This window comes from Peromyscus maniculatus, chromosome 7 (assembly GCF_049852395.1).
Source record: "Peromyscus maniculatus bairdii isolate BWxNUB_F1_BW_parent chromosome 7, HU_Pman_BW_mat_3.1, whole genome shotgun sequence".
Lineage (NCBI taxonomy): Eukaryota > Metazoa > Chordata > Mammalia > Rodentia > Cricetidae > Peromyscus > Peromyscus maniculatus.
In genome coordinates, this window is record NC_134858.1 from 13304710 (window position 1) to 13330704 (window position 25995).

Genomic DNA, 25995 nt, shown 5'->3' on the forward strand with positions numbered 1-25995 from the left:
AGTCTGGAACCTGAACCCAGGTATTAGGTAGGCATCTGTGGTGTTGCAGGTGTAGGGGCATGCGCAGTACAACGTGCACTAGAGAGGCTATGTTTTCAGAGCAAAGGCTGCAGTGAAGCCACAGTGCAGCCCGGGTGGATGTGGCAGAAGCTCCTTGGTAGTCATCTGATACTGAATTAATTTGGTTGTTTCCCAGTCAGAAGTTTGTTGTCTGTTTGCACAGACTTTCCACCAACTGTCCTGAGAACAACATTAAGTAACTGAAAAAACAGAGTTTGGAATACATTAACCCTGAATTCTACATTCTGGTTTCTTCAATTTCCTGTCTGCTTGCTGTTGGCTGAGTTATATGTCTTCTCAGAGTCCCACTTTCCTTATCTGTATAATGGTGATGACAATACTCCTCTTGCCAGGAGAAGATTGTGTGAGATAACTGTAGAAATACCTGGAAACAAAATGTATTAAAACAGTAACTTTCTTTTTCACAGGCCATTCTTATCTTCACTTTATAGAAACTTTTAGAAAGTGACAACTAAGGGCACTGTCTTTGCAGACAGATTGGTGAGTTCAAATTCTTGATCAGTATGCCTTTGTAGTAAGATTGTGATGTCTTTGTACCTCTGTTTCTTCCTCTGTAAAAGGGACAAACATGAATTCCAACCATAGAAAGATACTGTTTGAGGGACTACTAATATTTACAAGGTTCTTAGACCACTCCCAAGGGAAGGAGTCATATTAGTTGTCATTTCTAAGAATAGCAAGAAATATATTTTAGTAGCAGAATTTTAGTGTTATGAAGGCACGAACAAGTATAAAGCATTTTAAAGGAAATCCTCATGTAAGTTTCTAGGCTGATTAGAGGAAGGGCTGGTTTTGTGCTGGTCCCCCTGACTGAACTGTATTATAGCATATCTTCATCCTTGGTTTGAAGTTGGGATCTTCACCTCCTCCTCTAGTAGAATAGTTGGGATGCATGCATTACATCCCTATTAGTGGCTACTCTTCTAGCAGTTCCTGGTGTTAGGTCTCCAACTGAACCCTACTTCTGAGGTAATAAGTCAATGATCTATTTTCTGTGTTATGGATGCTAAGAATATATACAAGTACTAGACAAGAGACAAAAGTGTATGTGCATACCTGCGCATCTGGAAGCCACAGATTGATGGAGGATGTATTCCTTGATTACACTCTCACTTATATTTTGAGACAGAGTCTCATATGGACAAAGATATCTAAGATATTCCCATCCTGGAATTAGTCACTCACCTCTGTGCTCAGCCCTTTTACATGGATGCTAGAGATTGAATTTGGGTTTTTATGCTTGGAAAGGAAGCACTTTATATGTTGAACCTTTTCACCAGTTCTGACACAAAAGAATTTATTACTCATGGGACAAAAACCTCAAAAACATTATTCTGTGCCCCACCCCCATCTCCCACATGACACAAATGCAGTCATGGGCCACAGCAGGGCGCCTGTGAAGGCCATGCCTGTGGATTTCATTGCAGACATAAAGCATCAAGTCTGGGAGGCCCAGAGTCTTGCATTGCACAGTGATGGAGGCACTCAGTGCCTGTGGGACACATCCCGTCATCTTTCTAGGCTGGTTGCTGCAGAACAGCTCTGAGATGTTCAGGGTTCAGGACTCATTATTTGCCATAGCTTTGGCTTCTAGGACCTGATATATCTAACATATTATTTGATGATATTCCAGGTTCTTTTTTGCTCCTTGGGGCTTGTTAAGGTTGCAAGGAGAATTTCTCATAGTTGTCTCTAGGTGATACCATGGTGGGTACATTTTACTGCTGTACCCTTCTTTTATAATACAAGTCACTATTTTCCATGGACTATCTCTCCACGTTCAAGACTTGTATTATTACTTGCCCGAATCTGATATTTTTCTGCCCGTCATCTTGGTCCTCCTTATCCCATGTTCCAGCTCATTTCTTCCATTTTTCCTAAAACAACCCTTACCTCCTTTTCTTAGATTCGTCCTCCAGTATAAGACAGTCATTGAGAAGAAAATCAGAAGTGAAACAGGTTAATCTGTAGAAGAATAACTCTCTATAGAAAATAACACTTGATTTTAGGAAATATCTTTAGAAGACATGTTGTTTTAACTAAGGAAAAGCTGGAATGTTAGGAGTTGGGGGGTTCATGAAAACCTGTAGCTTCCTCTGTGTTTAGTCTAGGGAATAAATTCAGTTTTGGATAGAAAGCCATGGTTTCATGTTATTTGAACAGAAGAGAGATACTTTTAAGGACTGGCTATAAAGGTCATTTTCTTTCCTCTTCCCAGTACTCAGAGGCTTACAAGGTATAGTTTTTAGCTTACTAAATGCTAAGAGCAGCCTCAAGAGTGACTAACTCTTTAGGTCTCCCTAATATCAGAGGCTTTCCCCTACTAGTGAGCAAACCACTACCCCAGCCATACTTCCTGGTGGACTCACTGAGGGAGGGGAGAGCAAAATATTGAGACTTGGAAAGTAGAGCTTATGGAAGCCATTCAACAGCTTTCCTGTATCCCAACACTCATAAGGGCACCTGCACATTGGGTATCTTTGTTTGTCCAACTATATTCAAGGCCCAAGTGATTTAAAAAGAAATTGCTACATTCAAAAATGGAGAAAAAACTGTAAATGAGCACAAGTATCAGATTTCATGTTGATATTTGCATTCACCCCAAGGAGAGACTAAATTGTTATTAATGCCATTCAATATTTAGGATATAAATAGTTTGTTAACATTTGCAGATAAATAAATTAGACAAGTTTTGTTTTAAATGGTTAGAAATATCCTGGTTTCCCAAAGTGAGGCAAACAAGTTCTTCAGTAGGAAATGTTCCCTGCAGAATTCTTAATTGCTCTTACATGACAACAGTGCTACATTTTAACTACAAGTCTGTGAGGTTTTGAAGCATCTAAGAGGTTATAACCTAGTGATTAAAATTCATTCCTATTGACAATTTGGTCTGTAGAGTCTTTGCCCAAAAGAGCACATTTCTAATATTTATGTGACTTCCATTTTAACACAACCCATTTGAATAATCTCCACGCTGTCACTTTGTGCTGTTCTTTTTTTCTTACCCTCCCCCCTGCACAAGCTTTCCCTGTATATTATATATTAAGGGTGAAATTACCTGTAGTATGAGACTGTTCTTCTCTGCAATTCCTTTTTGCAAGGGCTCATGAAATCAAGGCACGTTCTTTAGCTTGATGGGGGATTGACACTTTATTATTCACAAGAAGGAAGCACAAGGGTAAGGTGTAAATCTAGGGCTTGCATTTACAGTGGGCATTTGGTAGAAGCCTAGTACTACTTATTCTTAGGTCCTTAAGAACTAATAGATCAGTTGTCAAGACTGGCTTAAAGAAAACCAGGCTGCCATTGCTCAGACGTTCATTTGTCTCTTCTTCCAGTTGACCCCTGACTCCTTTCCTTGAGTGGGACTTACCATTCCTATCTGTCTGACAGTCATCTCTGATAATTTCTCCTAGTAGTGGGAGCTGCTTAAGAATAGGATCCCGCCGCGATGGTGGCGCAAGCCTTTAATCCCAGCACTCGGGAGGCAGAGCCAGGCGGATCGCTGTGAGTTCGAGGCCAGCCTGGGCTACCAAGTGAGCTCCAGGAAAGGCGCAAAGCTACACAGAGAAACCCTGTCTCGAAAAACCAAAAAAAAAAAAAAAAAAAAAAGAATAGGATCCCTCCCTTCCTGGGTACCTGATCCAGCACCTCACATTTAACAGGCTCACAGTGATGTGCTGTAAAGTAGTGCTATTGTTGGTTTTGACCCAGGCAACTTTTGACACTCAATTCCAAATAGGGGACTGGATCTGGGGATTTCACGAATGTAGAATTGGCAGAAATGACCAAGAAGGAGTTTAGCCTGAATCTCATTGGGGCTGTAAGCCTCAGTAACAATGGTACCCAACAGAAATAGAGAAAGAAGGGTGGTGAGTGGGCAGGGGACAGGTGGAAGGTGGTGATATTCATTGCATGTCTGTGTCTGGTGTTTGAGATGCTGTGAAAGCCCAGGAAGCTGAGATAGAAGCAGATGAGGGAAACAGATGGTGGTAAGGGTCTTAAATGAAGAGCATTGTATTTTGTTTGTTCTCTGATGTAGGTGAAACCTCTATCAGATGGTATTTGATTTGTATTTTCTTTATCAGTACAAAAGAAAATTAATTTTGTAGGTATGGCCTGTCTTGACTCTTATGAAAGAGTTCTCATGGGCCAAAAGGATTGATCATTCCTGAATTATCTACTGAACATCACATGTTTATGTCATACTATGGTTTCTCCCAAACTGCAAAAAGATCTGTTGCCACTGGGACTATGGCACTTGACTATGGTGATGATCAGATGTCCCCAGGGCCTTTGATTCAGGGATCATGACTCTATAATGTAGAAAACTTCTGGAGAATACAGCATATCAACTTTCCCAAACTTGTTTTTGCACTCACACAGAAGAATCATTCCCACTCATTTTTGTCCTTTCTCACTGTCTGAGAAAAAAATAAGAATCCCCAACGGTCTTCCTTGATTTTGTTAAGTTCTTCACTGTAACGGTGGTGACTTCATTCTTCTCTCAGCCACCTCTCCAGCCATCTGTAACTATTTGCCTATGCAGAGGGCAGCTGGCTCCAGTGTCAGAACTTCACAAAGTACAGACAGACAGTGGCAGAAGTCTTACTTTGCTGATCCCCTTGTATCTGATGAAAATAAATTGACTTTCTGCTTGGGATGTTTTCTTATATAATTAGAACTGTAGAAGTTTGTTATTTACATCTGGGAATATTTCCCTGCTGGTTTTCAGTTCATTTTGTTTCTCATTAACCTTTATAAATATTCTAATCAGAAGTACTCTTTTATTTAAGAACAGTGCTTTCCTTTCCAAAGAAGAAAAGAATGTTTTCATATTGGTGTCATTTTCCTTCATCATACTTCCTAAGGGATACATTGGAAAGGGTGGTGTGACATTCTTGGAAAAAGAGTTGCATGGTGGACATGGGTCTTGCTAGCTTTGTGTCCTTGAGTAGATGGCTTCCCAGAATTTTCTGATTTTGTGCCTGCATATGCCAGAGCTGTTGAGAGGAACAAATGAGATCATTGAGTCATTGGTCTTATAGTCTTTAATATTAAATATACAGTGACTATCAGGTGCTTTTGACAGCCTATAGCAGGTGCTTAATAAACCTCTCTCTTTTCCATCCTTTATGTAGGCATTTTTAAAAGTGGTCCTCGTTAGTTTCCCCTCCATGTTTGAAGAAAAGCAACTCTTGGAATGTTGGAGGATACAACTATTTCATTTGTGCTACCTGTCTACAAAACAAAGGGTTACTTGCTGATTTTAATCATGGCCTTTCTATGAATGAGAAGCTTGGAAATGGGAAGGGTGAAGAAAAGTGCTGCTGTGTCCAGCTGTGTGTGTGTGTTAGTCTGCTGGGTATTGAAATGTTCTGCTGCCTTCCCCACTCCCAAACACTGACCCAAGCTTCAAACCCATTTTGAACAATACTCTCCCACATTGCCTTTTTTCTTACCTACTCCTCACCCTGTTTCTCACTCTCTTATGAGAAAATTCCTCAGGCTCCTTCAGGCACTGATTTCTCTTATGGCATCTTTGAAACTTGTGAGTTTATGAGACTTTTCTTTTTCTAAGAATGCCTCCAAACTTCAAGTCAAATAAACCCAGCTGTGAAGCTTCCTAAACTTCCCTAACCTAGACATGATATTGATAAAGCACAAAACAACAAATACTCTACAATATTCAAAACTGGGGTTAGTGAACTGTCTGAGCCACCAGCACAGGGCTGAGCTGTTCTATTTTTTCCGTGTGCTTAGTCTCTTATTACACAGCTACCCAGTGCTCAATGTAGTTAGATCCTTTTAGCAATAATAGAAATAGAGTCATAATGGTTACTTCAGGATGAATTATATCCCTCCTCCTCAAATTCGCCTATTGAAAACCTACCCAGAAATACCTCATGGTATGACTCCATTTGGAGACAGGCACAATAAAGCAGTGATTGAGTGATAGTGACGTGGTTAAGGTGGACACAACCCAAAGACTATGTCCATGTGAGGAGAGAAGGCTTGTACAGAGGCCTGAGGGTTGCACCTGCAGAGAGGAAAGAGTCTGTGACGACAATAGAGAAATCTCATTCCCTTGGCAGTCATGAAAGGCAACTTCAGAAGAAACCTGTCATTCAGCATCTGCACATTGGACTTCCATCCTTCAGAACTGTAGAAGTTCGTGCTTTTGTAGACTTCCTGGTCTTTCCACATGCTAGGTGTAACATACCATTCAGGGACTGTGACCCTGGAGCTTGGCTCTTATCTACTACCTCAGTCTTAGGCAAGCTCTACAAACTTTTTATGTCCCACCCTTGTGACCTGCCCCAAAACAAAAGAAGAAAAACAGAAAAAATAGAATGTCTGTTGTTTATGTACTCACTGGAGCGTGGTCAAATGCCCAGCACACAGCTCCTTAAATAGAACTGAGTCCTTCCTCACCCCAGCCAAGCCAGAAGCCATCAACTAAAGTTACACTCCAGCATCCCTACCACAATTTTTAAGAGTTCTTTCTCTTCAATGGCCTCCTATCTAGACTGTTTCTATGTCTCCCTCTCAACTGTGAGTCTGAAGTCATCAATACTACTGCAAAAGAAGCTTCCTTGCCCTTTGCAGTCAGTGACAGTGTGGATCTCGGGTATTTGGTACATGACATGTACAAAAACATATTTGTCTTAAAGATTTAGCTTTATTTTAGTTATGTGTATATTGGTATGTCTACATGTGTGGGCATGCACATGTGTATAGGTTCCCACAGAGGACAGAGCTCCTTGTACCCTGGAGCTTGAGTTATATAGGTAGTTGTGAACTATCCAACATGGGTGCCGGGAACTGAACCCAGGTCCTCTGGAAGAGCAGTATGTGCTATCAACAGGCAAATCATCTCCCTGACATGGGTAGTAGGAATTGAATATGGGACCTCTGGAAAAAAAAAAAAACAACATATGCCCTTAACTCCAGAATAATTTTTTATAGTTTTAAAATGAAGTGCATTGTATGCCATTTTTCCTAGTAAATCATGTGACCTAGGGAAGGGACGAAAAGTGTAGCATCATATCTAAGTCTTTGTGTCTGCAGGTATGAAGGCAACAAATTTCCAAGTACTCATTTGCATCCATGTTTTCATGGTGCTGAGAAATGACTTAGTTGTGACACTATCCATCTAGAATCAAAACATGTTTGTTGATCATCAAGCTTTTCTCCCTGGCCCAGTGTGGCATGTAAATAAAATGACAGGATGGTCATCAAGCTGAGCTTTGTTATCAGTACATGGACAACCAGAGAGATAGAATCAGTACCATAAGCATGCAGCTACACACACAAGATGAAGAGGATTGTTCACATGCAGATGCATCTTTTTCTTCTCCTTTCTCCTTTCCTCTGGTTTAACTTCTCTGCCAAGTGACTTTCACTTGATTAAGTAAGCCCCCAACATTCTCATAAAAGGTTCAACTGATAGTCAAGTGATTATAAACTTTCAGTACACTGGTGAGATACCTCTAGACAACACTTAGACTTTCAATAATTGATATACGGAACTTGCTTGTTAAACATAACGACTGATAAGGCTAAATTTAGGTATGTAAATAAATAAATATGTGTGTGTATACATGCATATATGTATGTAATAATGAAAAAGATGATGAATTTGAAAGATAGCAAGAAGAGGTGTATGGGAGGGTTTGGAGGTAGAAGAGAATGATGTAACTATAATCTCATAAATAGAAGAAAAAACAGTTAATACTTACCACCAGGTCTCTCAATTTGCAAGAGCCCTATAGCTCAGTATCTTGAGATGTATCAGAAAGAGAATTTTGAGGCACTTAGTTACTTTGCTTGAGTTGACATGGCAGGTGTTATCTTTTTCGGGATGATAGTCTATGGTGCTAAGAAATAGGGTCCGTTTTAAAGTGAACTTCTCACTTAGCCTTCACACTAAACCCTTGAGGCATCATTTCAAAAATGAGAAATGAAGTCTCAGTCACAAAGTAAGAAAGTGTGAGAATACAGGATGGGGTCTAAATGTTTAAGAAAAGGGCAAAACAATCTCCAGCTACCTTCTTAATTCCTACAGAAGCTTCAGGGAAGAAGTCAAACTGATGTTGCTGGGGTAGGTCAGCTGAATTGCGTGTTGGGCAAGTAAGAAGCGTGACTGGGCAGAAGGGAGTTCGAACTCTGGATCCTTTCACCATGACCTGCTCATAGTCTCTTAAGATTGTCTTCTGGAATATCTACACACATTCAGGAAATTAGGGATTACTATTCACAGGAGAGCACACACACACACACACACACACACACACACACACACACACACACACACGGCAGAGGGGATCCTTTGTAGAAATAAAATGTCTTTTGTATATATTAGATAAAATTTTAGTGAGCCAGGCATTGCCTTCCCAAGTTCTATGACAGATCTTGTGGCACTTTAACTAAGGCCACTTCTGAAATAAAATTAAAATGTGCATTTCTAATGATGGGTCAACTTTAAATTTATTGATAGAATAACCCCATTCTGAGCATTTTTGTTATTTTAAATTTTACTGCCTGCCGAGAACTCCGTTTAGAGTCCCGGACACCACTGTCCATTTCATCCTCGCATCAGCTGTAAGAAATGTATTGTTTATGCTGCATTCGTGAGAACATGGAGACTTCCAAAGAATTAGCAACCTGCTCCGAGTTTAAAACTTCATACACAGGAGAGTTTAAGTGCAGCCCAGGTCTGGCAAATTCCAGTGCCCAGACACTCAGTCACTAAGGAAACAAAACCCGCACAGAAGTTTCAGTGATACTCAATTTATTAAAGTTATAAATTTCTCCTAGCTCTTTTTATATGGGTTTTAAAAAAAATTAGTAAAAAAATTATTTTATTGATTTTAAGTCAAAGAATGTAAGCAAATATGAAATGTGAGTGACCTTTAATCTTTTGAAATATTATTCCAAACCTGAATAATATATATTATTATACTATATTAATTATTATAATTAATATTAATATAATGACTGGTTTTTGTGTGTGGCTGCTATTTGGTGGGAATAGTTCAGGCCTGAGGCTACAGATGACCATGAAAGAAAGCCATCATTGTTTGTGGTATTGTTGTCTTCCATTTTGCTCCAAAAAATTCTTTATGCAACAATCATTTTCAATAATCTTTTGTAACTGGTCAAAATTCATAAAAAAATACTTTTAATAAAATATTATCAGTGCACTGTAATAGCATCGTTTGATGACAATTGCAAATGTCAGTTACTTCAGTGTTAAGCATGTGACCCTTGTTACTCATTGCAAAATGTAGGTTCCTGTGCAAAAGGCACATCTGTTAACTTCTTGTTCTATAGTTAAAAATTAACTATTTGTCAAATTCAGTATAAGTATTCTTCCTAATGGCTATTTTAATATACATGAAAATACTGGGAACGTGATCTTCCTAGAGGAAATTAAACCTTGCATGATCTGTGTGCAAGGAATCCCAGCCTGTCATGTCTGTGATAGGCACTAATGACTGAAATAAGCCACTGAAACAGTGAGAAGGAGGGTTGAGTTTAAAGGTTATGTTGATTGATGGGAATGCCTCTAGTATTTTAAGTGTGTTCATTAAGTCCACTCCTACCTTACGAGGTTTTTCATCAGTTAAGAAATATCCAGAGGCCATGGCCATCGTACTTCATATCTGAAGACTATGCCAGGACAAGCCCAACTTTCTAAGTGCTAGAGCCTGAGGAATACTGAGTCTGACTATACAGTTATAAGGTCTTAAACTGTTGAAAAAAAGACACAGTTCAAATCCTGTAAGAAATAATAACTAAATGAAAAAGAAGAAAAAAATGAAGTTAGATTGTCAACTAGAAAACAAAATGTTAGCACAGCTTTCTATGTTTTTATAGAAATGATATTTTATTTTATTAATAAGCCTTTGTTTTTACTCATTCATAATAATATAAATAAAAATGTAGGTGTGTTTATGTGTGTGTGTGGGTTCAGCTTCAGCTCACGTGTGTGTGTGTGTGTGTGTGTGTGTGTGTGTGTGTGTGTGTGTGTGTGTGTGTGTGTAGGCCAGATGACAAACTCAATGTCTTTCCCCAGGTGCCATCGATCTACCTTTTGTTTTGAGACAGGGTCTCTCACTGGCCTGTAAATCATCAGTTAGGCTAGACTGGCTGTCAGCAAGCCTCCGGGATCCATTTGTCTCTGCCTCCCCAAAGCTGGGATTACAGGCACTCACTACTCTGCTAATATATTTGTACATTTATTGCAGGTATTGAACTCAGGTCCTAATTGTGTGCACCTAAGACAAGGACAGTACCCACTAAACCATCTCTCCAGACCAAAAATCTCTTTCATAGTGTAATATTTATACCTCTTTTAAAAAAGGAAAAATTTGTGTACTTAAATACCTCCTTCCAAATTAAAAGAGAATACAACAGATTGTAGCAAGAATACCTTCCCTTAAATGAAATCGACATAAGCTTCAGTGAGGTTGCACAGGCAGAGACATAAAATCATAAAGTACTGAGACTGTGTGTGCACTGGGCTTAGCTAGGAATGTGCTATGCTGAGAACACAGGCAGAGCGCTTGCCTTGTCATAAAGCTTTTTCATTGCAGTCAACTGACTGACAAGAAACACAGAGCTAGCTCCTAGAATGCGGTGGCTTACTGTCAATGGTGAGCCATTTAACAACGCCTGGGCCACTTCGGGGAGAGGGCATGGAGGAGAAGGAAGATGAAAAGGGGAGGTAACAAAACTAACAGCTCACACCGTATTTAAATTGCAATTTACTTCTGAACATGGAATTATAAACCAGAGCCCACATCAGCATCAAAGGGTTATGTGGACTTCTCCCCTTCATTATGGAGACTAGGTAGAAGTGAATTGAACATAAGAAACCTCATTGGGCTCTTTATTATCAAAGCCAGACTGCACTGAGACAAGAGTAATAACAAAGGACCAGCCTCGCCCGGGCTTCTCGGTGCACCTATCGCTCTGATTATTCAAAGCATAATGTACAGGGACGGGAGGGAGGAAGAGGACACCAAAATGACCTCCCTGCTCATAATAAATTATCAAGAATGAATAATATCTTCCAGGAAATGGTCACACCATTGTGAAAAGCAGGAATGAAATAAGGCATATGAGAAACTGTGTCTCCTTTTGGGATATCAGCCTGACCTCTAGCTCTACCACAGCTCATTTACTAGTCTCAGGTTTCCTTGCTCCACAGTCAGAAGGAAGAGAGGAATGAAAGCAACACATAGGACTGGGTCTCCAGAAGCACATTTCTCTCTTATCCTTCCTATTGTGAGATACACTTTACCTTATTTTAGTTGAAGCTGAAGTATATGGAGGGTTTACTATGGACCAAGTGCCATGCAACCTGTGTGACATGGATGAAGACAACTGATACAAAGTAGGGTACGAAGGTCAAAGCCCGACATTTGGGTTCCAGATCCCTTCCAGGTGGAGGGTTTTGAATTAATTTCTTGGTGTCCTTGAGTTTCAATTTTCTCATCTTGAAAACAGTACCAGGAAGCATTCACGTTAGTATTGCCCTCCTTTCCAATGGATCTTGAACAACTTAAAAGAAAGCACCTAAAGAGGTCTCACAATCTTTTTAATTTTAATAGGTAAATAAAATAATTTTTTATACATCCTGGATGCAGTTTCTCCTCCTTTCTCTCCCAGTTCCCCACTCCACCCCTTTCTGTTCCCACACCCTGATCGACTTCCCCTCTGTTTCTGTTTAGGAAAGGGCAGGTCTTCCAAGAGTATCAAAAAAAGCCCATGGTGTATGAACTTTCAGTAAGACTAAGCACCTCCCGATGTATCAAGGCTGGACAAGGCAACCCAGTACGAGGAGTAGAGTCCCAAAAGTCAGTAAAAGAGTTGGAGACAGCTCCTATTCCTACTGTTAGGAGTCCTACAAGAGGCTACGCAGCTGTTACAAATATAGAGAGGGCCTAGGTCAGTCCTATGCAGGCTCCCTGGTTGTTGGTTCAGTCTCTGAGCTCTGATGAGCCCAGGTTAGTTGATTTTGTGAGTTTTCTTGTGGTGTCCTTGACCCCTCTGGCTCGTACGATCCTTTCTCCCTGTCTTCTGCGGAATTCCCCGAATTCTACTTAATGTTTACGTGTTTCCATCAGTTGCTGGATGAAACCACTCTGAAGACAATTCAGCTAGGTGCCAATCTGGTCACAGGAGATGGCCTTTTAGGCTATATATCTGCTAATGCTAGGAGTCTTAATTGAGCCCATCCTTTTAGTCCTTAAAGATTCCTGGGCGATTCCCTTGTGCCAGGTTTTTATCTGACCCTGAGACGATTTTCTCTCTTTCCAGTAATCTCTTTCAGTACTCTTTCTTCTACCCACCACCCAACCTGATTGTTCATGTTTTTATCCTCACTGGCCCTCAATCTACTCACAAAATCTCTTCCATTTCCCCTTCCAAGGGAGATCCAGGCATCCCCCCAGAAATGTTCCTTGTTACCTAGTCTCTCTGGGTCTGTGGATTGCAGCATAGTTATCTTTTATTTTGTAGCTAATATCTACTTATGAGTGAGCACATACCATGTTTGTCTTTCTCAGTCCGAATTACCTCACTCAGGATGACTTTTTCTAGTTTCATTCATTTGCCTTCAAATTTCCTGGTGTTCTTGTATTTGACAGCTCAGTAATACTCCATTGTGTAAACGTAGCACATTTTCTTTATTCATTTCTGGGTTGAGGGGCCTCTAGGTTGTTTCTAGGTTCTGTTTATTACAAATAAGGTTCTATGAGCATTGTTGAGTAAGTGTCCATGCAGTAGGATAGAGCATCCTCTGGGTATATGTCCAAGAGTGATATCGCTGGGTCTTGTGGGAGAATGATTCATAGTTTTCTGAGAAACCTCCACCCTGACAACCAAAATAGCTGTACAAGTTTGCCCTCCCAGCAACAATGGAGGAGTGTTCCCCTTGCTACACATTCTCTCCAGCAAGAACTGCCACTTGTGTTTTTGATCTTAGCCATTCTGATAGGTGTAAGATGGAATCTCCTAGTCTTTTTTATTTTCATTTCCCTGATGGCTAAGGATGCTGAACACCTCCTTAAATGTTTCCCAACCATTTGATATTCTTCTGTTTGGAATTCTCTATTTTGATCTGTACCCCATTTTTAAATTGGATTATTTGCTTTGTTGACATCTAGTTTCTCAAGTTCTTTATGTGTTTTGGAAATCAGCCCTCTGTGGGGTTGGTGAAGATCTTCACATTCTGTAGGCTGCCATTTTGTCCTATTGATGGTATCCTTTGCCTTACAGAAGGTTTTCAATTTTATGAGGTCCCATTTATTAATTGTTGATCTTAGTGCCTGTGCTATTGATATTCTGTTCAGGAAGTTGTCTCTTGTGCCAGTGGGTTAAAGATTATCTCCTTTCTCTTCTATCAGGTTCAGTGTATCTGGATTTATGTTGGGGTCTTTGATCCACTTGAACTTGCGTTTTCTGCAGGGTGATATCTATTAATCTATTTTCTTTCTTCTACATGCTGACACCCAGTTGGACCAGAACCAATTGCTGAAGATGCTTTCTTTTTTCCATTGTATAATTTTTGCTTCTTTGTCGAAAGTCAGGTGTCCATAGGTCTGTGGATTTACATCTTCAATTCTATTCCTTTGACCCTGTGTCTATTTTTATGCCAATACCATGCTGTCTTTATCTATTGGTTAAAATATTAAGGCAACTCCATGTAGTTAAAAGGGAGGTTTATTTTGTGGGGTAACTTACAAGTGAAGGGATATGTTACAGGGTCTGGGAAAGGTGTAGCACAGTCTGGCGGTGTTCTCTGGAGAACTCTGCTTGGTCTACCTTCAGCATACAGGGTCCAGGAACCAAGAGAGCCAGCCCATCCAGATCTTGGGTCTTCAGGGGTCCTCTCTCGGTTCTGCCTTGTAGGTGTGACAGTTACTGAAGCCTCAATGGGGGTGTTTTTTTCCAGATCAAAGCTGGAATGGCTACCTACTACATCTCCCACTTTTGTCTAAATAAAAAGATTCTAACCTAATACAAGACTATATACAATAGGAATGATTATCAAATATTATCCAGGAGTAATAAGGGATAATGACCTAGATAAGCTGGAACTACAACCAATGTGAAAAATATCAAGCAAGAGACACATACTAAAATCCAGAGAAGTCTAGAGCATAGGTAAATGGCATGTTACAAAGATCATTCCTAAAGGTGTCCTATCCTAAAGAACCTGAATCTAATACTTAATATGTTCTATCTAAGACATTATATATACTAAGTTGTAACTATAACTGCTAGTCTTCAATCCCATCAAAGACCTGAGAAGGAATATAATGATACCTGAGAAATGGAAGATGGATGCAAGCAACTTTTGGGAATCTTGCAAGAGTAGACAGAGACAGCTGGCAGCCTGGACAGTCACCTAATGTTTATCAGCATTGTTGGTGCATTCAAACTGGCTACAGGCCTGGAGTATCTGACAGACCATTTTCAGAAGCAGGAATTCTGAAGGACCATCTTAACCTGTCTTGGCAGAGTCCAGAAGTCACTTTTCCTTGTGTCCTGCTTGTCCAGAAGGACAGCACTCATATTGTCAGCAGTTGAGGCAAGGACAGTTCTTTGCTCAATAGACCATTTTTTTGTTGTTTTGTTTTCAGGTTTATTGAAAATATGACAGAACCGATTCAAATGGCTCCATGTTATGTTTTGAAATTCATCCCAACTGTAAGCTGAGTGACCTACAGGTTAGAGAGGCTGCCAAAGTCCAGAAACTTCAGCATTTCCTTTGTGTCAGGATCTACCTCAATGATCTCCTGATCCAGGGCTGAGACCTCAGGAACATAATTATCTCTCCTTTCTCTCTCTTCTTTCTGCAACTTGATAGAGATGCCTCTCACAGCACCTCTCTGAATCCTCTCCCTCAGATGCGTGACATAGCCGGCTATCTAGTTGCGGAGTTTCTTGCTGGGGATAATGGCTATCTCCTCGCACACGCACTTGTTGGGTGCCAGATATTGGTTGAAATATTAAGGCAACTCCATGTAATTAAAAGGAGAGGTTTATTTTGTGGGGTAACTTACAAGTGAAGGGATAGTTTACAGGGTCTGGGAAAGGTGTAGCATAGTCCAGTGGTGTTCTCTGGAGAACTCTGCTCAGTCTACCTCCAGTGTCCAGGGTCCAGGAACCAAGAGAGCTGGTGCATCCGGATCTCTGATCTTCAGGGCCCTCTCTCGGCTCCACTTTGTAGGCGTGACAGTTGCCAAAGCCTCAGTGGGGGTTGAACTTCCAGACCAAAGCTGGACCAGCTACCCACTCCATTTGTCTCTATAGTTCTGTAGTTGTGCTTGAAACCAGGGGTGGTGATGCCTCTGGAGGTTCTTTTTTTATACAGGATTGTTTGGGCTATCCTGAGGTTTTTCTTTCTATATGTAGTTGAGTACTGCTCTTTCAAGATCTGTAAAGAACTGTGTTAGAGTTTTAATGGGAATTGCATTGAATCTGCAGATTGCTTTTGGTAGGATGGCCATTTTTGCTATGTTAATCCTACTGATCCATGAGCATAGGAGATCTTTCCATCTTCTGATACCTTCTCCAATTTCCTTCTTCTAAGATTTGAAATTCTTGTCATACAGGTCTTTCACTTGCATGGTTAGAGTTACACTAGGATAGTTTATATTATTTGAGACTATTGTAAAGGCTGTGGATTTTCTGATTTCTATCTCAGCTCATTTATTGTCTGTATATAGGAAAGCTACTGATTTTTTTTTGTTAGTCTTGCATCTACCACTTAACTAAAGGTGTGTATTAGCTGTAGAAGTTCTCTGGTAGATTTTTTTGTGGGTGGCTTATGTATTCTATCATATCATCTGTGAATAATGATAGTTTGACTTTTTTTTCCAGTTTGTATCCACTTGATTTCCTTTCATTGTCTTATTGCTGTAGCTAGAAATTCAAGTACTCTATTGAATAGATAGATATACAGAGAGCAGATAATACCACTGCCCTGAGGACCAGCCTCCAGCAAGGAAAGGTTTCATGGGGATCCATAGAGTTGTCAAACTAAGACTATTTTTTTTTTAATTCTGAGGGAGTAAGGGAAAAATACACAAACTCTCTTGATGGTTTCTTTCTGACTTTTTCTTTATTCTCCTTCTTAATTTTCCTCTACAGCTTTCCTAGTATTTTCCTTTTCTCATTCTTGATGTTTTCCTTCTGACTAACTTTATTTTTTCCCTTACAGCTTATATACCACAGCAAAATCTTTCAAGCAACCTAAAAATTACAATGTAGTTACACTGTATTTTTCAAGTGAATGGTTACAATGAATACAAGTTTTTTTAAAAGCATGTTTTCCATATCACTTACATGATTAAACATTTTGCATATTAAAGGTGAAAAACAAGTGTCCCAAGAACCCAAATGCATTCCTGTCCAAGCAATTTGTTATAGTTGAAGAGACTCTGATCAAACAAGGTATTTTTCTTAGCTAGTTCTTTTGCTGGCAGGCTACATTTGTGGTTACAAAGAAAGGACCAAATATTTTATTTTTTTGTCTCAAAGGTAATGTTATAAGAAATCTTAGAAGAATCATAAATCTAAACTTTTATATATGAAAACAAATCAGTCAGCTCTATTTTATATCCTCAGGGTGCATACCTACTCATCAACAGTTTTATATATAAATATATCAGGAAGCAGAGGGTAGAAATGAGTACAAGAAATTCTTCCTTGCTCTTGGTTACCAACCCATCCTAGAAAGAAAGACATGTCAGCTAATAATAATTGGGCTGCTTTGTTTTTGATCCCTAACCTTAATGAATCCATTGCTCGCCTATGTGTCCTTGTGAACTTTAGATTGATTTTAAGGATTTTTTTAACCTCAAAGCTATTATCAAAACATCTTAACATAACCATTTTAAACATTTAAAGTCATTTTAAGGCTTTGTTTCAGCTATGATGTACTCTGAAACCTGTGAACACATCCCCCAACATTAAGATTAAAAGAATGTAAGCTAGTTGGGCTACTGGGACTCAATTATTTTTCTTAATCATTAACCTAAGCCATAGTATATATGGTTCCTCAATAGAAACTCATGTGTTCTAGCTCTGTGACACTTCCTTGTTCTATTTTTTATCCTTTGCAACCTCTGCTTTATCAGAGGCAGGGGTAACATTTTGTTCTACCTTTACCTATGTTAATTTTCCCACTAAACTAATCTCTATTATCATCCCTTACTATGTTTACTAAAACCCCTCAATCATCAAAATCCTATTTAAATTAACATTATTATTGTATAAAATCATTGCTTCAGTTGAACAGTACAGCTTAGGAGGAAATCATCTTCATAATAACCCATAGGTAAAAATGCCCAGCTGAATGGGATAGTTCCATGAGATGATCATATTGCATTAATGGCAGTGGGGATCTCCTCACACCCATGCACACCATGACAGATATCAGAGAAAAATGGCAGTGACAAACGTATAAAAACATAGCAGTAGCAAGAGACACTCTGGGGCTGAGGCTCTTGGGACCTTGCCTATCTGAGATTCACCTATCAAGGTTTTGTTTCCTGGTGGCAGATCCTCTGAAGTCAATTGCCTTCTATTGCTTCTCTGACATGGCCACTGGCAGGACAACCTTATCTTATTCCTGATTTTGGTGGAATTTCTCTCCATTTAATTTGATGTTGGCTATCTGCTTGCTGTAAATTGTCTTTATTACATTTAGGTATGCCCCTTGTATCCCTGATCTCTCAAAGACTTTTATCAGGAAGTGGTGTTGGATTTTGTCAAAGGTTTTTTTCAGCATCTAATGAGATGATCATGTGTGTTTTTTTCTTTCAGTTTGTTTATATCATAGATTACGTTGACAGATTTTTTTGTATGTTGAACCATTCCTGCATCTATAGGATGAAGCCTACTTGGTCATGGTGTTCTTGGATTCAGTTTGCCAGTATTTTATTGAGTATTTCTGCATCAATGTTCATGAGGGAAACTGGTCTGTAATACTTTTTGTTGAGTCTTTGTGTGGTTTGGGTATCAGGGTGACTGTGGCCTCACAGAAAGAATTTGGCAATGTTCCTTCTGTTTCTATTTTGTGAGATAATTTGAGGAGTATTGGTTAATGTGAGAAATCCACAGGAGTCTGCTTAAGGAGTATTAGGGAATTCATTAGGATATAAATTGAGGAAATAAACTCACGAATACAGAACCAAGTAGACAGCTAAAGTTGTCCTCTGATCTGACCAAGAGTGAATCCACCTGGCAGCTCTATCACACCAGGAAGCAGGACACAGGGAGAAGGGACCTGGTGAACCCTCTCCCTTTCCTTTTAACAGGTCACATGCAGGGCAAGAAGCACTGCTCCCTTCAGGCTATATAGCCCAATGTCATGGGCAGAGCAAATCCCACTGCAGTTGATATTGGCTCTTCTTTGAAAGTAGAATTCTGTGTTAAAATCATCTGGGCCTTTGGATTTTTATTTTGGTTCGGAGACTTTTAATGACTGCTTCTATTTCCTTAAGGATTATTGGTATATTTACATTGTTTATCTGATCTTGATTTAGCCTTGGTAAGTAGTATCTACGAAGAAATTTGTTAATTTTTTTAGATTTTCCAATTTTGTGGAGTACAATTTTTTTTTCAGTATAACCAAATGATTATCTGGATTTCCTCAGAGTCAGTTGTGATGTCCTCCTTTTCATTTCTGATTTTGTTAATTTGGACATTCTCTCTCTGCCTTTTAGTTAGTTTGGATAAGGGTTTGTCTGTTTTGTTTATTTTATCAAAGAACCAGCTCTGTCACTGATTCTTTGTAATTTTCTTGTTGTTTCTATTTTATTAATTTCAGCCCTCAGTTTGATTATTCCCTGCTGTCTATTCTCCTTAGGTGTGTCTGCTTCTGTTTGTTTGAGAGCTTTCAGGCCTGCTATTAAGTCGCTAATATAAGATCTCTTCAAATTCTTCATCAAGGCACTTAGTGCTATCAGCTTTCCTCAGTGCTGTTTTCATTGTGTCCCATAGGTTTAGGTATGTTGTGAATTCATTTTCACTGGATTCTAAAAATTCTTCAACTTCTTTATTACTTCCTTGACCCAGTAGTAACTCAGATGAAAGTTATTCAATTTCCATGATTTTGTAGGTTTTTGTTGTTGAAATCCGGTTTTAACCTGTGGTGGTCTGATAAGATACAGGGGGGTTATTTCAATTTTTTTGTATCTGTTGAGATTTGCTTTTGGCTAAGTAGATGGTCAACTTTGGAGAAGGTCCCATACAGTGCTGAGAAGGTATATTTCTTTGTTCTTCAGGTGAAATGTTTCTCCTTTTTCTATTCTTATATTCTCATTATTGGTCTTGATATAGTGTCCCAGATTTTCTGGATGTTTTGTGTTAGGAATTTTGTAGATTTAACATTTTCTTTGACTGATATATATTCCCTGCTGTCTATTCTCCTTAGGTGTGTCTGCTTCTGTTTGTTTGAGAGCTTTCAGGCCTGCTATTAAGTCGCTAATATAAGATCTCTTCAAATTCTTCATCAAGGCACTTAGTGCTATCAGCTTTCCTCAGTGCTGTTTTCATTGTGTCCCATAGGTTTAGGTATGTTGTGAATTCATTTTCACTGGATTCTAAAAATTCTTCAACTTCTTTATTACTTCCTTGACCCAGTAGTAACTCAGATGAAAGTTATTCAATTTCCATGATTTTGTAGGTTTTTGTTGTTGAAATCCGGTTTTAACCTGTGGTGGTCTGATAAGATACAGGGGGGTTATTTCAATTTTTTTGTATCTGTTGAGATTTGCTTTTGGCTAAGTAGATGGTCAACTTTGGAGAAGGTCCCATACAGTGCTGAGAAGGTATATTTCTTTGTTCTTCAGGTGAAATGTTTCTCCTTTTTCTATTCTTATATTCTCATTATTGGTCTTGATATAGTGTCCCAGATTTTCTGGATGTTTTGTGTTAGGAATTTTGTAGATTTAACATTTTCTTTGACTGATATATAGCCAACATAGATGTGGTACCATCTGTATTATAAAGTGGTTCAACCAATAACTTTCCTTCTCCACTGGTCTGTATGACTATGCTCTGAGCTAAGACTTAGTTGCCAAGAGGTCTCTCTGTAGATCATGCAGAACTCACTGGTAATCATTGTGAGTGGCACAAGAGCCTTTCTGGTGAGAAAGCTGACTCTTTAGTCCGACAGCATGCCTTCCAGAAAGGGACTTGTTTAGGTCTGGTATTTCTTCTTCATCACTTTGTGTCTATGGAGTTTTAAATGTGCAGAAAGCACAGATTGATGAAGAAGTACCTGAAGATAGCATAATCTGTAGTGAAAGTGTTATTGATCAGGGCTAAGTAGATGGCCCAGCCTGTAAAGTACTCAAACCTGAGGACCTGAGTTCAATCTCTAGAACACACATTAAAAAGTTGACACAGAAGCACACCCCTGTAAGCTCAGTGCTAGGACCTGGAGACCAGCAAATCCCCACAGCTCACTGAGTACCCGATGCAGCCAATTTTTTTCCTTTTATTTTATTTTACAATACCATTCAGTTCTACATATCAGCCATGGATTCCCTTGTTCTCCCCCCTCCTGCCCCCCTCCCCTTCCCTCCAGCCCACCCCCCAGTCCCACCTCCTCCAGGGCAAAGCCTTCCCCAGGACTGAGATCAACCTGGTAGACTCAGTCCAGGCAGGTCCAGTCCCCTCCTCCCAGACTGAGCCAAGCGTCCCTGGATAAGCCCCAGGTTTCAAACAGCCAACTCATGCAATGAGCACAGGACTTGGTCCCACTGCCTAGATGCCTCCCAAACAGATCAAGCCAATCAACTGTCTCACCTATTCAGAGGGCCTGATCCAGTTGGGGGCCCCTCAGCCTTTGGTTCATAGTTCATGTGTTTCCATTCATTTGGCTATTTGTCCCTGTGCTTTATCCAACCTTGGTTTCAACAATTCTCACTCATATAAACCCTCCTCTTTCTAGCTAATTAGACTCCTGGAGCTCCACCCGGGGCCTAGCCGTGGATCTCTACATCCAGATCCCTCGGTCGTTGGATGGGGTTTCTGGCACGACTATTTTTTAAGCCCCAGATTCAGTGAGGATTGGGAACCACTTATCTCAGTGTTCTGGACAGATCTCTAATAAGGTGAAGTTTAAGGTATTGTCCAGGTTTGCAGGCATCTGGGAACATAATAGGGGCTGGAGAGCCCACCTGCAGGTTGGCTATTGCCGTGAGCCTCTACTCCTTGCTACAGGCAGAAAGCCTCTAAATCTCACTGCATGAATCTTGCCGCAGGACCACTTGATTGTCCTCAGGATATGGCAGCTGAGCTCACCAGAGCAAGAGAGACAATTTTCTCCAAAAACAAGTTGGAAAATAATTGAAAAATATATATAACAGCATAACAGCAGCCTCTTGCCTCCAAACATGTATATTTGTATATGCCCACTCAAATGTATACATAGGTTGGATGTGTACACACACACACACACACACACACACAACACTCATGCATTCATGTAAGATGTATGTGTGTATGCACACACATATAGCAGAGGGAGGAGATAAGAACATTGAGCAAGCTTATTTTTCTTATTTTGCTTTTAAGGTTATGAAACCTTAAGACTGCATCCTGTCCTTTGGGCTCCATACTAGGGCACACAACCCTGTCAACCTTATGGAAGGTCAGACTGGTCCTAGGAATCTCAGGAAAGACACTTGATTTTAATGTCATACTTTCCTATGCTTCCAATTCCTTCTTGTGTACATAGGCAATGCTCCTCAAAATGGAGAAGACAGGGTTCAGGGTCTAGACATTATGAAGCAGAAGTTACTGGACTATCATATATAGCCAAGGGAGAACCTGCATTGTACAAGGAAAGCAAATGACCTTCACCTCAAAGCTCTGAAAGGAAGCCAGCTTTTGTACCTGTGTACATGCATGTAGGGATGCCAAGTGAAACCAACCCAGAAAGACATGGACAAGAGAAGACCCTTTCAAAGACTACCAGTAGATTGAAACACATAATTATTTACTCTTTATTTAGCATTTAATTAAAGTTCTTAATTTCTGTGGGTGGATACAGGCTGCTGACATCATGGCATGAATAAGAGGTTTTCTTAGTTAAAAAAGGAAACTTGTCTTATAACATCTGAAGAAAATATGATGGTATTTAAAAATACCTTGAACCTGAGAAACAGAGGACTATTTATTTTTTAAACAAATATATAGACGCGCAAGTTACATCTTTTCAGTTGGAGCTAAATCTTGCTTGGTAGGGTCTACACTCATCCACAATTTTGTTGTACCAGTTGTCTTGAAGTATTTACCAGTCAATTCTGCCTTTGATTTTCTTTATTAATCTGTTACAAGCGAAGATGACATTTCTTCATTTTGAGCTGTGATTTGTATGAAGAAACTTAACAAGCAAGTCGAGAACCTAAGCAAGCCTTCTGTAATGAGAATAAGACACCAAGTACTCAAATAACTCTGTCAGAACATCCCAACACTTACCCGGTGTGTGCTCTGGAGGCCAGGAGCTTAGAAGAGCACACACGCATAGACTTCATCTCTTGTAACCATCTCCCAGCTGCAGCATTTTAATTAAATTACAGCCCATTTGTACTTCTATTTCCTCATTCATACAAACTTTGGGCTACGCTAAGGGTTGCAATCTGTAGAAAGCCCTACGACAATACCATAAATAGGTAACCAAGAACATACACATACAAAGTAAGCAAGACTTGAAATACAGGAAGAGATAAGCACATATAAACTTCAAATACATGATAGGGGTGGCTCAGTAGTTAAAAGAGCTTTCTGCTCTTGCAGAAGATTGGAGTTTGGTTTTAAGCATCCACACTGGAAGGCTCATAGCTGCTTATAATTCCAGCTCCAGAATGTAGACAAATTTCTAAACCATCTTATTAAATAAGAAACTTAGAGCCAAATACAGGGGTAAAAACCGAAGAGATCAGAGAAATAGCGAAGAGCCACTGACTGGCCTTAACTTACCACCATGCTGTAGCTTCCCCAGAGAGAGCTTCTTCATGTCTAACCTGCACTTTTATTGCTTTTCTATTCTGCCTTCTCATTGGCTCTAAGCCCAGCCATATCACTTCCTCATCACTGCTTGTCTCTACAGACCTGCAGGTCTCTATGGTTGGTACTGGGATGAAAGGCATGTGTCAGCACACTTGGCTGTATACTTGAACACACAGAGACTCTGCTTGCCATGTGATCAGATTAAGGGCATGTGCTACCACCACCTGACTTCTGTTTATGGCTCATTATAACCTCTGATCTCCAGGCAAACTTTATTTATTAACATACAAATAAAATATCACATTTCAGCACAAATAAAATATCACCACACCAGGAGATCTGCTCAACTCTTCTGGTTTCCGTGTACACTCACAGGCGTGTGTGTGTGTGTGTGTGTGTGTGTGTGTGTGTGTGTGTGTGTGTGTGTGTTTCATTTCACACAAATGAAAATAAAAATAAAATAAATATTTAAGACTCAACTAACATGCATACACTTCAGGGTTATAGAAGCTTGCACAAAATGCAATAGCCATGTCAAGGCAAAGAAAATCACTCCCAAATGGGACCACTGGGGTAAGCACCACAGAAGAGAAGGAATTTGAACTGAGTTTTAATCATGAATTCTTTAAAGCAAAGAGGAGGGAGAAAGTCACTCCAGAGAGAAGTAGCCGCCAAGACAAGGGAGGGGGTCCCATACGAGGTGAAGAGGACATGTATCAGACTGTGTGGGGGACAAGTTGGAAGGCCCCTAGGGGACCAAGGGGATGATGCTGGAGGTTAGAGCTCTGAATACTGCTATGGGCCTGTAGAGCCATGTGCATTTTTACTAGTAGTGTTTGAAAGGATAGTTTGCTTTTAAAAATTATTGTGTGAGCTTTGAAAATACTAAGAAAATGCTGTGTGGAAAACCATAGAGAGAGATGGTATCCATGGGACCATTAATCAGGGAGATGCTTAGGAACAAACTGTATAAAATAAAACTGCCTACTGTCTGGATTTGGGTTGATCATAAGCAGCTGTCTTGAGGCCCAAAGAACATATCAATAAAAGCAATGGGGTTTCCTGAAATGAGATTTTTCCCAAGATGGAGTTCTCAAACATGGGTGCTGAAGAAGTTAGAAGTTGGAAGACAGAGAGCACATACCAAATAGTTGTTATGCACCTAGACTTTGGGGAAAGGAAGACCTCATATTATAATACAAGCTTGGCCACTGCTGTCTGTGTGAATTTAAATAAAGTACTTGATCTCTTTAGAAGAATCTTCTTCTGTAGAGTTATAGTGACCACACCTTCATTATCATATTATTTGGGGAATTACGGACTTCACTTTTGCTATATGTTGTGTCTGACACAGTCATTGAAATCAGGACCCTATAGCAGCTGAGGTTGCCTCTACTGGGCCTACACAAGACTGGACAATCATCAGTCAATAATGGATTGGGTGCAGTCTGTGGCAGGTACGGTCATGGTCTTTAGTTGCATACTTAGTGAGTCTATGAGATTCCCATGGACAACTCCAACCTCATAGTCACACAGCCATCCCTAGTTATACTCAGTGCATCACAAAAATGTGTCCTGACACCCTCTGAAACCAAGCCCATTGTCAACTTATATATGAAGAGTGCATCAAGGGGTCTAGGCAAGGAACAATCAGAGCTGGATATCTGTGCTGGGTAGATCTCCTCCCGCTTTGGAAAGAAGTAAAGCAGAGGAGCCAGAAAAGCCAAAGAAAAAGACTAGAGAGAAGGAAGAGTATAGACAAGATGTTACCCATTTCAGTTTTCCAGGAAGCATTATAGAGGCCACAGAAGAGAGAAGCCTCAATGTGTTTAGTCTACCAGCCACTAGGGTGTTTGGAAATTATTGGTTCAATAAAGACTGTATGTATTTAAATTCTAGTAAGTCTGGCTAAAGCTGTGGTGTATGGATATATCTTATCTTTTGGGAAGATTCACAATATTTATTACTAACCCTAGGTCCAAAGTTGTCACAAAAACTGTGCATCAATTTTTCCTCTTTAAAACCCAAATTGAACATTTGAACATGCTATGGTATCCACTTAGATACTATTTGCTCAATTTAAATTTGGTTCTTCAGTCTTACATTTCAGTGTGTGGGCAGATGGGCAATGGGAGCTCCTTTATCTGTTCCCTGTCAGGATGTACTCAGTACAAACACATTCCTACCCACATTCCATCCCTCTAGCTTGTTCTTAGGCCCCTGCTGTCTAAGCCACTGGATGTTGTCTCTAACATTGTACATAATACCCAATTTGAGAAATAGAGACTTTCGAAAAGGAAAACTTTTAATGCACTTAAAAATAGATTAGAAGTGCCAGCTCAATAATCTCCAAAATGTGAGGCTTACAGTGTTGTTGGACGTGTCTTCCTTCAGGTGTGAGCTTCAAGTCTTCTAGGCTGGAAGGAATTGGGTGGGGCAGAGCTGGTGGGGCAGATCTGAGACTCCTTTCTTCTTCAGCTTTAGACATTGCTGAATTTCATGGTGTTTCACACACACATTTCCCTCCAGCAAAGGGAGGGTCCTGTTCCCAGTCTTCACCTTCAGCTGACTTCCAGATTCGTTTTATTTAATGATTTTTAAAATTATCACACAAAATAGTAAGCATATTTATGACTGTCACACATAAACCACTGTATCTTGTTCTTATTTGCCCCCACCCTGTGTTTCCTTTTATAATCTTTATTTGCTGTTGTTGTTGGATCTCTCCCCCTACAGAAAGAGACTCCTTTCCCCTCCAATCATCCTACACATAAATATATTTATTTCTAGGTCTGCATTTGAGAAGAAAAGTGCCATGTGTTTTCCTGAGCCTGGCTCATCTCATTTAGCACTATGATCTCTGGTTCC

The 25995-nt window shown here is 39.9% G+C and overlaps 1 long non-coding RNA gene across 1 annotated transcript; it reads right to left on the minus strand.

The window, feature by feature from the left end:
* Positions 1-3747: 3747 nt before the first annotated feature.
* Positions 3748-12764, minus strand: LOC121830745 (uncharacterized). Its single transcript, XR_006073949.2, has 3 exons — positions 12642-12764; positions 11393-11587; positions 3748-5084 (listed from the first exon to the last, which is right to left on the minus strand). It is a non-coding gene; the product is annotated as an uncharacterized LOC121830745 (long non-coding RNA).
* Positions 12765-25995: the final 13231 nt, after the last annotated feature.